Source organism: Triturus cristatus, chromosome 3_1 (assembly GCF_964204655.1).
Source record: "Triturus cristatus chromosome 3_1, aTriCri1.1, whole genome shotgun sequence".
Taxonomy (NCBI): domain Eukaryota; kingdom Metazoa; phylum Chordata; class Amphibia; order Caudata; family Salamandridae; genus Triturus; species Triturus cristatus.
Window position 1 is genome coordinate 495,112,726 of NC_140583.1, and position 12,775 is coordinate 495,125,500.

Consider the following 12,775-nt stretch of genomic DNA (forward strand, 5'->3'; position numbering starts at 1 on the left):
CGGTGGTCCACTATTGCTTGCACATTGATGGAATGCGTGTGCTTTCTGTTGCGGTAATTGTGTGCAGTGTCGGCAGGGGGCACAAGTAGGACATGTGTGCAGTATATTGCCCCCAACACGGCCGGGAAGCCAGCTATGGCATAGAAGCCTTGCTTGGTCTCCAGCTGTTCCTGCGCAGTGTGGGGGAAGTATAGGTACTGGGGTACCAAGCTGATGATGGCATCCAAGACAGGTGTGAGGAACTTTGATAGGGCTGGCTGTGAGACTCCTCCGACTCTGTCGGTTGTTGGTTAGAAGAATGTCCCAGAGGCCAACAGGTGCAGCACAGCCAGCAGCTTCGTCTATGGAAGGATGTTGGTTGTCTGTTGTGCTTGTACAGTCAGCCTGTGGGTAATGATGCTCAGGATGCATAGGATGGTTGTCCTTTTGAGCCTGTAGTGGGCAATGACATACTCTAGTTTCATGTCAGTGAGGCTGGTGCGTTTCCTGAAGGTCCGCGGTCTGTGTCTGCGCTGCCTTCTGTGGTGGTCCGGGGGGGTGGTGCGGGAGGGATCCGGGGGTGGTGGCAGTGGGTGTTGTGGGCCTGTTGGGGCTCCGAGCTGCATGATAAGTAGCTCCATGGCATCTGTTGTCCATCTGGTGTGGCTGTGGGCTGGGCTTCTTTTTCTGGTTCCCGCTGCCGTCCGACTTTACACCAGGTCATGGCAGGTGTTAGTTTCCAGCTGCTAACACGCCATTTTGCATGTTTTATGGACTTATCGCCGATGTGGCTGGTCGTTGAGAATGTTGTGGAGTGGGGTTGTTGCGGGTTTTGGCAAATGAATGCCTACTCTGCATATCATTAGCGATAGCTGTCGGGGTCATCTGTGGCAATGTTTTTTGCTGCTGTTATCGTAGGTAAACTGGTGCTTTGGGCTGTTAGCACCAGCTTGTGAATGGGGTGATAAATTTATCGCGACTTTGGCTGCGATAAAGTGCCATTAACTCGGCGATAGCTCCTTGAGAATATGCCCCAGAGTGTTTACTCTGAAGCATATTGATATGCACGTTTTCACTCCATCTGGTTTACCCAACTATTAACATGAGCTTATGTGGAAAATATCAGTACCATATGTATACATTAGTTTTGAGCAATACATAAAAAAACTAAAGAGAACGATTGTTAATGTGTTAGACTGACCTCCATCCACGCGGTGCCGCTTTTCCACTGCTAGAAGGCAAGAGATCCAGTGATGTTCACATCTCTTGAGGAGCCATGCTCTATTCCTGCTGATCCGCTGTGGATGGTAGTGACGCAACTCCACTGAATGGCAACAGCTGCGAACCGTCCAAATTGGCACACACCAAAGCTGACATCAGTGAAAAACAACTTCCACCATTGGTAGCCATGTTCTACTGCATTTCCAACAGAAGAAGCCCTAGGAGGATTTAGGATTTGACAAAGGTTATGGGCTCTTGAGAACGTTATGTAAGGGCACTCTGATTTACTCTCTTATCACCTGTTGTCTGCATGGTGAGTGCACACTTTTTGCACGAAATAGTATATATCTGATAGTGCGTTGAAGACTGCTTTGCGTTCTTTTTGAGGTTTTGAGTAGCTGGGTAAAATAGGGGCTCAATGTGTGCGTCTCACAAACTCACAGTCTTGTTCCACATCCCTGTTATCTTACTTTCATGCAAAGAACCCATTGGTAGCCGAATACCACTGACCAGGTACACTCAGGTGCATTCTCTGCGTGGAATACTCCTTCCTCAGACAGCCGATAAAGAGGTTCTATAAGCGGGGTCAACGCCAAAGGTTGAATAAATTAGTGAAACTTAAAGGGACAGTCCAATGATAATTGTTAAATATTAAAAATGCACAAAATGATAAACTCCCCCGTAGCATTTTTAGCAGCTCTCTGAATGTTTAAAATGCCTTTTTAGCACTGCCAACCCCTAACCCCCTTGGCAATGGGTGCAGGCGTTTGAAGTATTTAGGGAATCCTATTCGATGAGTCATGGCTTCTACGCCTCCCCTCAGCACATTCAATGCTACTTTGAGTTGACAGCTTTTCTAAAACATGAACCATAGATTTATGATCTGTGAGAGTCATGAACATAGTACTCCAAAGTTACATCCTGAAATGCCCTGCAGCCCACGTGCAATCTAACAGGTCTGAATACTTTGTTTCAGGGGAAACAAAGCATCAGCAAAACCCCAAACCATAGCCACATGCAGCCACAATGCAAACTTTGTATGATTTCACATATGATATTTTTGGAACTACCCCTTCATCTTGCCCCCGCATAAGCTTGACATTTTCCTTCAATGTCCTATGTACAGGCTGCACCTTACTCTGCATATCTAGATTAAAACACAGTTACACCTAAAGAGGGAAATACTTGTTTCTTCCATATTGGAGCAGGTGCCCCTCTGCTCACCTGTGCATGATCCTTGGTTATCTTGTGCCCAAGTACTCCATCTCATTAATCTGCATTTTCTACATTTGACCCTCAACCCCGCAAAATGTAATATCAATAGTACGGTCCTTAGGTTTAAATGATGTTCTTAGTCACTTTTGAGCACAAGAATGTCGTCTTGGGACTCTGGCTCCGCCCAATAATATTCAGAATTCCACACATTATCATTTGGAAAACAGCAGCAGCGTTCGCCAAACTAAGCAGTATTATTTTATATTGGAATATTTCTTTTGGTGTGATGAAGGCAGTCATGTGTTCTCCTTCAGTTCAACCTGATGTGATGCACTAGTCAAATGTGAGAAGAAAAATACCTTGGCCCCAGAAGTTGAAGTTAATAACTCCTGAAATTAGGTAAGCAGTAACTGTCTACCCATATCGCCTCATTGAGACATCTTAAATTGATTGATACTGAGTGTTAACTTGCCCAAACTCCTTAGGGAAATTGCAACTGGGGGCAATCCAGTCCGAACATTAAATGGATTCAATAATGTCCTTTGAACACAACTCTTTAGGTATCTTCTTCAACGTTGGTATATGTGTAAGTGGTACATTCCTGACCTTCTGTCATATAGTTTGCATCCTCAATTTGCCCAACCCATTTGTGAATGTACTTCAAAAGCTATTTTCCAGTGCCCTGTATTTACTGAACACACCATCCTATTTGCTCACCACATCCACTGTGTGAACTAGAGATCATCTCTTGGGTCTGACCTCATGCCCACTTCCTCAAGTGAGGTCATCCCAAACACCCCTACATAAACCTTACCTTTTGTTCTTTTTCCTTTGAAACATAGCTCTGACCAAAAAAAACCTTCACGCGCCACCTCATAGACCACCTTAAAGACAGTGCAGCTCCCTGGATGGTCATCTATTTGAATAGGCTTCTTACTTGGCCAGAGGTCTTCCAGTAATGGCCTACCTATCAAAATATACTCCACAGAAGAATCCACAATGACATTCACACTCATTCATCAAGATCTCACACCTGATTTTCCCCTTACCTTTCCTCCTTACTGACACATCACAAATAGACAGAAAACTTTCAACTTCCTCTGTTTCATCCCCTAATTCGTCATCACCCAATTCACACACTTGACTTTCACTGTTTTGCTGCACACTTGTCCAAGCTGCCCCCTTTTCATCCATCAATTGCATATTTTATCTAGTGCTGATCACTTCTTAGCATTGGCAAGATAACTAAAACTACCACATCTGTAACAGCCTTCCATCACTTTACCATACCTCCTATTATTAAATCATCCATCATTCTTCTGGCTTCTCCTCATCACCACCAGCCTGCTTTACAACATTTATGCCACCCTCTTTCCTAAGGAAAGTCTTGCACATATCTTTCTAAATATTCAGTACTTCTGGCTATACTTATAGCCCCCATTTAAAGCGGTATATGTTCCTTCCCACAATCGTACTGGCTCCTTATTAGATTTAGTTCTCATCAAAATATGGTTGCGTAAGGTGCATTCCATTCTCAATGATGAACAATGAACTCCAGACACCAGATGAACAAATAGCTTTTTTTTTTTTAGAATAAACTTCACAGGATACAGGAGCAGACCGCCTTACCATATCACCACCAACTGGCACTCATTCAACCATTCCATGCACACCAGTGTTCTACATTCCACAGCAGACTTTAGCATTCCCAGTGGTCAAAGTGGGGGCCAAAAAGTAGGGGAACTGTGGGCGGAGAATCAAAGGGCGGGAATATCCTGTGGATTAGGTCAATGGGTGGAGTCAGAGGTGCGGCAGAAAGAGCAAAATATCCCAATTTTTAGTACTTGTTTCCCATTTCACTAACCAGTTGCAGCTTATTACGTTATTTAATTTAACCAATGGATACACGTGTTTATTTAAGGTTCAACATGAGTTATGGCCATTAAAATACATTCACAAAGTGGAATACTTTTCCAATCACAAATTGTACCAAATATCTTTAAAAGTGGAATCGCAAGCCATTTGTCTCCCAGCCATGGAGTTTCTGCCATCAGCACTTCTCCTTCCTTTTTCCACAAGAGCAGTTCAAACATGAATGGCAAAATATCCTAGTTTGCAAATGTTTTCCACATAATGTTTGCTCTGCCAGATCTGCCGCATAATGCATAATCTGACGCTTTTAACTATTGAATTGTTTATAGCTCAAACGGATCAAAGTTATATAAAAATGTGACTTGTGCTTCTATGAAGTGGAGGGCCCTTTGCAAAGGTTGACTGGTCACCTTTCTCACTGCTGCAGTTGTATGTTCCACTGGTACTGATAAGGAAAAATTCAGATTTTCCACAGCTAGGGTGGGTAGAAAATCATGATTTTATTAAAGACACGGAGGCAGATATTATGCATATCTCTTTAATTGCAACCCACAGCAACAACACAAAACAATGTAAAGAATTAAGAACATTCCTTTAACATTCCAAAAGTTCATAAAATCCTGTGAAAGGCAGCCATCTTCCTTCTTTAATGCTGCGAACAAGACCATATATTCAATCCAAAACATGCTACTTTAATGCAAGGATAAACTCCAAATATCCTCCGACGCTTCTTCATGATGGCTCATTTCCTAACGTCTCCTAGAAGAATCAAACAAAAAACATTAAAGAGGGTGGGAAAAACAGGGAGGGATAATATCTGCCTCCGTGTCTTTAATAAAATCATGATTTTCTACCCACCCTAGCTGTGGAAAATCTGAATTTTATGGCAAGGCACGGAGGCCAATATTATGCATGTTCAAAGCCTTGCCATAATATTCTCTACTGCACAATCCACAGGTTTAAAATAAAACTTCTTAAATACAGAGTCCGAAGACCAATCTGCCGCGCCTAAAATAGCTGTTAAACCACCACCCAGTATAAATGCCTTAGAAGCCATAGCTCCTCTCGCAGAATGTGCACCAAATTTCTTTAAGTCAATTCCTGCCCTAAACATTACCTCCCTAACCCACCGAGCTGAGGTAGGTGCAGAGACAGCTTTATGCGGAGGTCTAAAGGATATAATCATCTGGGTTTGACTTTCCCTTAATAATTCAGTCCTCCTTTCATACTCACGTATACATCTTACCACACAAAGCTTCCTACATACATCCAAACTCGGGTAGAAAATCGTACTTGATAAGGTTTTTGTTCTCTTTGAAATAGAAAAACTAACACCTTCCGGTACAAAACGTCGCCCTGTAACTTCTAATGCTCTTACATCTGAAACCCTTCTAAATGAAATAAGACACAGCAGCATAACCAACTTGAGTGAAAGATCTTTAAGACTTAGAAACTCATTTTCACTCCAACTCATCAAAACCTTCAAGACAACGTCCACATCCCACAGAGAAGAATACTTAGGCCCAGGAGGAGCCTTAATCCTTACACTTCTCAAAAGTCTCCTGACTACATCACGTTGTCCAACCGTGATGCTATCCACTAAGTCATGTCCTGAGGAGATAGGTGACCTTGCTATATTTACAGTACTATAAGATTTCCCCTTATGGAAAACTTCAGATAAATAATTGACTACCTCAACTAAAGGAGCTGATACTGGATCCAGATTCCTCTCAGTACTCTAACGAACCCATCTCCCCCATGCCAATCTGTAAGCCTTTGCTGTCCCTGGTGCCCATGATTCTTTAATGAGCTTTGAAGCTTCCGAAGATAAGCCCTGCATCTGCCAGGTTCTCCCGAAATCAACCAAGCTATGAGCTTTAACTGACCCTGAATAACCATCTCGTGATAATCTCTTGAAGCGTTGGATAGCAGATCCGGTACAACCGGAAGAAGTACCGGGTCGGCTATTAACATCTCCAATACATCTGGATACCATACCTGCGTCATCCAGAAAGGTGTTATGAGAACTAACTCTGCCCTGTCTTTCCTCACCTTCAACAGGACCCTTTGGATGAGAGCGAAAGGCGGAAAAGCATAGCTCCGAGGCTCTTTCCAAATTTGCATTAATGCAGCTACAGCTTCTGCACTCGGGTCCGGCCTCCAACTGTAAAACCTGTGAACCTGTGCATTCAGCCGACTCGCAAAGAGATCTATTGGAAGAGGTCCCCATAACCTGTCCAGAGCCAAGAACACTGCCCTCTTCAACCTCCAATCGCTGAAATCCTGCAGTTGCCGGGAGTTCCAATCCGCAACCGAATTGCTCTTCCCTGGCAAGTACTGAGAAATAATCATAATGTTCCTGCTCAGACAAAAATGCCAAAACTCTTTTGCCAAATCTGCCAACGCCCTCGAGCGAGGACCTCCCAGCTTGTTGACATACCTTACTGCAGAAATGTTGTCCATCTTTAAAAGGACACAACATTTCACTTGATCCTTCGTGAAACTTTTCACTGCAAAAGACCCTGCCAACAACTCTAAATAGTTGATATGCATATTCCTCTCCTCTCCTGACCATTTTCCCCCTGTAGTCATTGTACCATATCTTGCGCCCCAGCCTTGAAGGCTCGCATCTGACTCTATAATCATATCCGGGGACGGCCCGAAGATTGCTTTTCCGTTCCAAGCTACAAGATTCTCCAATCACCATAATAGTTCCTCTTTCGCCTCCCTTTCTACATATACTGTCTGTGAATAACTCACCCCTTTCCTCAAATACAAAGTTCTCATTCTCTGCAAAGCACGATAGTGAAGGGGGGCTGGGAAGACTGCCTGAATTGAGGCTGATAGAAGCCCAATCACCCTCGCAACCTGTCTCAAAGGAACCCAAACATTCGCTAAAATCTTCCTCACTTCCCTGCGGATCTTCCTGACTTTGTCCATCGGCAAACTCAACACACAATCCAAGGTCGAGATCTGAAAACCAAGAAATACACTTTCTTGACTTGGAATCAGACAAGACTTCTTCCTGTTTACTATAAACCCTAAATCTTCTATAACCTTTACCGCCAGTGTAGTGTTCTCCTGAGCTTGTGTCTTGTTCTCCAACATGATAAGAATGTCGTCCAAATAAATGATTAACCTTATTCCCCTTGATCGAAGCCATGCAGCTATCGGACGCATCACCTTCGTGAAGCACCAAGGGGCCGACGTCAAACCAAAGGGGAGGCTTTTGAACCTCCACATCTTCCCTTTCCATTCGAACTTCAACAGATCCCTCTGATCTACACAAACCGGAATTGTTAAATAAGCGTCCTTTAAGTCTAGGCGAGTCAACCAATCTCCTTTTCTCAAAACATCTCTCAACATGTGAATACCCTCCATTTTTAAATGGTTGTACTCCACCCACTCGTTCAAATCCTTCAGATTTATTACAGGTCTCATTGATTTGTCTTTCTTCTCCACCAAGAAAAGATTGCTTATGAATCCTCCTGACCATGTCTCTGCCAACTCTATTGCATCCTTGTTTTCCAGTTCCCAAATCTCCTGACATACTAAGTCTTCCTGATCCCTTGCAAACCTTATTAGAGCTGGTCTCTTTTCTTGAACTGGATTTCCTACCAAATCTATTCGATAACCTACTACTGTCTAAAGCACCCAAGGATCTGATGTTATTTCCTTCCATCTGTCTATGAATAGAGCAAGTCTTTCACCCACCTTTGTTTGAGTAGAAAAAAGGTCTCTTTGCAAACATACCTTGAAATCTCGTTCTCCTTTCCCCTCTAAAACGGCCTCTTCCTCCTCTCTGTCTCTGCGGATAGAATCCAGGAGAATAGGAGCCTGATTGATAATTTCCTGTCCGGAAACCTCCTCTTGTAAAAGAGCCGCTATTGGTACCAAATCCTCGGCTGGGAAAACGGCCCCGTAATCTCCCGGCCGTGCCAAAAACCCTTCTAATATCTTTCTGTGCCTTTTGAATAGAATTAAAAGTCCCTGCGTACCTTGCCATTTCTTTAACAAACTCCTCACCAAATAGCAAACCATTTGCCGTTTGTCCTGATTCTCTACCTGCCAGATCCGCCAATTTAGGATCAATTTTAAACAAAAGACTTTTTCTCCTCTCAATACAGAGGGAAGCGTTGGCATTTCCAAACAAACATACCGCCCTTTGCACCCATTGCCGCAACTCAATTGTATCCACGACACCTTCCTTTGTGTATGCCTCTTCACAAATATCGAATATTTTTGTCAAGGGACCAAAAACATCGAACAGACGGTCCTGACACCCCTTAAGTCCTTTTTCAAGCCCCTTTCTTGGGTCTCTGCCCATCTTATTTATTAGGAAGGTAATCATCTTGGCATCCAACTCGGGAGTATACGCCTCCTTATTTGCAAGAGAAGGCCTTGGACACTCAGATCTCAGACGTGTCCTCACCTCCTTTGGTATTTCTCTCCTTATCCAAAATTCAACATATTGTGCCACGTGTTTTGCTGGCACCCATTGAGGAGAAAGTGGATGTTGAATTGTATTTGGATCAAACATTTCCTCTCCAAAGGGGTCTTTCAACTGATCCAAAATACCACCCTCCGAATCAATTTTACTCTTTTTATTCGGAACCTCTTCCTCTTCTGAAGAACCAAACTCAGAAGAGCATGAAATGACTACATCCCCACTACTTGAGGACTCATCGCAGACAATCGTCCTACGATACCCCTCTTTGGCCTTTCTAGCCTCTTTTTCTGACTCCAAAAGAGTGTTTCCCTTATTGCCTTTCTTTATCAAGCTCTCTTTCTTTTTTCCTTCCTTTCCTGTATTCAAATGTTTTCTTTTTCTTGTAACTTTACTCCCACTTGGTATCGGATCTTCCTCAACAGACCAATACTGTTCATCTGATGTTATTACCTTTGAAAACTTCTTCTCCATCTTACTCATACAATCATCCAACTTTTTCCCAAACTGAGAAGCCAATACAGAGATAGCTTTATCAACATACTCCTTAACCTTTCCTTCCAAAACATCTCCACTCTCATTATCAATATCCATATTTTCCCTTCTTTCAATAAACAATTCTAATCATAAATCTGAAATTAAACAGATCTATACTTTTCCTCTATCTAGATATTATCAACCAATTACCTTAAACTTTATCCAAAATAAACCACCTATTGAATGCAACTGACTGCTCTGAAAATTCTGACTGAACCAACCGACTACTGGCTCTTTTGCTTGTCCAAAAGATGGCTGCCAGAGTTGTATTCCCTCTTCACATAATCATCCCACTTCAAAATGGCCGTGAAATCATGTGACTCCTATACGGTGGCCTCAAAGGTTCAAATAACATTATACAGACACAAACTGCCTGCTGATTGCCATGGTAAGAAAACCCTCCTTCTTAATACAATATCAACGCGCGTGAGCTGTGCCTCCTATTTAATTGCTTTCCCCGTAAAATGCGCTCGCTAACGTCTTCATTATTAACAAAATCCCTCGACATCACGCGACTGTCAAAGAGACGCACGCTGGCAAGTCAAACACTCACACGTGTCGTTTGACCTCGCGCATCTTTCACAAAGATGCATCGTCTGAGCTTGCGCGTTTATCACCGAGACGCGTCGGTTGAGCTCGCGCGACTCCTTTCAAAACCTTAAAAAAACAACTTCTTTTCCATGAAATGTATATGTCTCTGACTCCTCTTAAAAAATTAACCGATCGTCATTAATTTACTGTCTCCATTCCTCCGTTTCAGAATTACCCCTCTAATCTTACTCCTGTCACATCCATATCTATCCTTCACATAAAAACGCATCAGAAACGCTTTCATATGCTAAATTTTCTTTCCCTTTTTCATCCTAAGGACATACGCCTCATTTGCCTGATTTTTTTTATCGTCCTTTAAATTATTTATTTCTCAAACGCTTTAATTTTCTTTTATTATGTCTTGAGATTATTAAAAATTATCCTTACACACAAATCATTCTAAATTCTTCAATCATACATTCAATCCATTTTAAATAATTTCCTCTCAAACCTGCTATCATACAAGTTAGATCAAAGAGCGAACTTATCTGGGCTGTGAGCAGCAACAAAAGAAGGAAGATGGCTGCCTTTCACAGGATTTTATGAACTTTTGGAATGTTAAAGGAATGTTCTTAATTCTTTACATTGTTTTGTGTTGCTGCTGTGGGTTGCAATTAAAGAGATATGCATATTATTGGCCTCCGTGCCTTGCCATAAAATCTTTGCAGAGACTGTTAGCATGTGTAAATATGTCAAAATAATAAAGTATCAGAACATTTACAGCGCCAATAATACCAGTGTAGGGTGTCAGAGCACTTTACATCACACATATTACACAGAGACCATCAATCATACGTTTGTAAATCACTGTATAGGAAATGTTGCATAAGACAAAGGACTACAAGGTGTGGGAGTCACATGACAACCATACTAGTAGGCAGCATAGTTTAATAGTGATTGGTCTGGAGAAATACAAACTCAGAATTTAAAACATCATACCATGGTTGGGTGTTCTCTTTAATAATCAGAATTGATCTCTACCCAAATGAACCCTTTTTTGCAACATTAGGATAATCAAAGACTGGGGAATATACCATAACGCTCTAATTTATACATTGCAGTTTGCATGCAGCTCTTCCATGACACTTAATAGCTCACTGTTCTATATTAGGATTTTAACTTATTAACTGCAAGTAAAAATAGGTTCTCTCTGACAAAAGCAGTAACCCACTGACCTATTTACATTATGTAAACTTTGTGATCTGCATGGTACATGTTCTTAGCAGCAGGCACATTAACCGCCTGTGCTTCCTTTCCATGAGTCAAAACTTCCAAAAGACAAAACACCATCTCTCTCTACTAAGAACATTAATCACTGGAGTTATAATGACATTTTTATTGTTGCCGAAAATTGTTGGAGGCCAGCGTGGAGGCAGCAAGTGCTTTTAAAACCATACTATACTTGCTAACACAACACCCCCACCTTAAGTCAGCACCTGACTCGGTCGCACTGCCCTAGAGCCACCCTGCTCAAGGGTCCTGTGACCTCAGTGACAGAGTCACTGTCACTCAATGGTGTGTTGCTTCATAGGCCTGCCTGCAAGACTGGAAGTGAACTTCAGAATGAATTGTGGCGGACAGGCCTTCAAGGTTAACCCACACTTGTCACTGCTAGGGCTGCTCTTAGAACTTGAGAAATGTCAGAAAAAGACGAGGTTTCCAGCAAAAGTGTTTTTCTTTTTTGGATCCATCTCACAGGGGAGCAAATAAACGAAAGGAGGAAAGAGAGGGTAAAACCCGTTTCTTGAGGTCTCGGTTTCCACTAAATGAGGAGGAGCCAGACAGAAGGAGAGGAAAGAGGGGGAACAAAGACAGGGAGGGGGGTGGGGCAGCTGCCAGAGACATGAGAACTGGACACTGTCCTTGTCTTCTCTGGGCACAAAGGAAATGACAGAGTCCTTTTCCTTTCCTGCCCGTTCCACCTGTCCTGAAAAGCCGAGCCTTAACTATCGGCCTTGGTGATTTCTGCCATCCGGTGCGCATATTTAAAATAAGAAAGTAGGGGAATGGACTTTATGAAATGAAAGAAGTAGGGGCACGCCGTGCCCTGTCGGTCCCGCCCACTTCGACCACTGAGCATTCCACATTATGCCACCCTCTTCTTTACACATAGAATGCACCTACCACATAACTGTTCTGCAACCTGAACGGAAGCCAGCCTGCCAAAGATGTAAGATGTTACTGTCATTGAGGTACCTTGTTGATTGCGTACTAACAAACCTTTCAAATATCTTCTCCAGGGAAGGTAACAACGTAATGGGGCAATAGCTATTATCATCATTGAGGTCAAGAAATTGTTTTCATGAGGTAGGCAAGACCTTATCAATTTTTCGGGGAGAAGGAACTTATCAAGAAACAGACTAGCCCTGAAAATGAATGCCACTCATTGCAGTATGGAAGGTGCTAGAGACAGGATTTTGTGGGGATCCAGTTCTGTACTTCACAACAATAGTTTCTGTCTCTCTACCTGAGAGAGAAATTAAAAGTTACCAAACTAGCCCCATCCATTCGACTAAAGAAGGATAACAACATTGGTTGATCTTTGGAGCTAGGATCTATTTGCCTCATAAAAAAACAATTTAATCTTTTCAACAAAGTACCTAAGGTGCTGCAGAATTCCCCAGGGTTAGAAATTGTATTAGACAATAATTTGGGTTTATAGATACTTACAGAATGTGGAAAACTAAGCATATGGTGAATTATCTCCTGCTGACAAGGGATCCTTTTTGTAAATTATAAATTGACTTTATATGCAACTATCTTTTTTTCCAAGAAGGCTCTCCTCCAAACATTCCTAGTCATACTCGTCTCTAACTTACCTTCATTGAGCAAATCGAAAAAGCGACTGATTTTGTGGACTAGATAATTTGCTCTTGGATTGGTTGATATGTTCAGTCTTTTGCAAGGTAGTGG

General features: G+C 42.4%; 1 protein-coding gene across 1 annotated transcript in view; it reads left to right on the top strand.

Annotated features, from left to right (window-relative positions):
- Positions 1-12,775, top strand: part of LOC146860461 (peptidyl-prolyl cis-trans isomerase FKBP8-like) — a 262,434-nt gene that overhangs the window by 41,981 nt on the left and 207,678 nt on the right. The window lies entirely within an intron of this gene.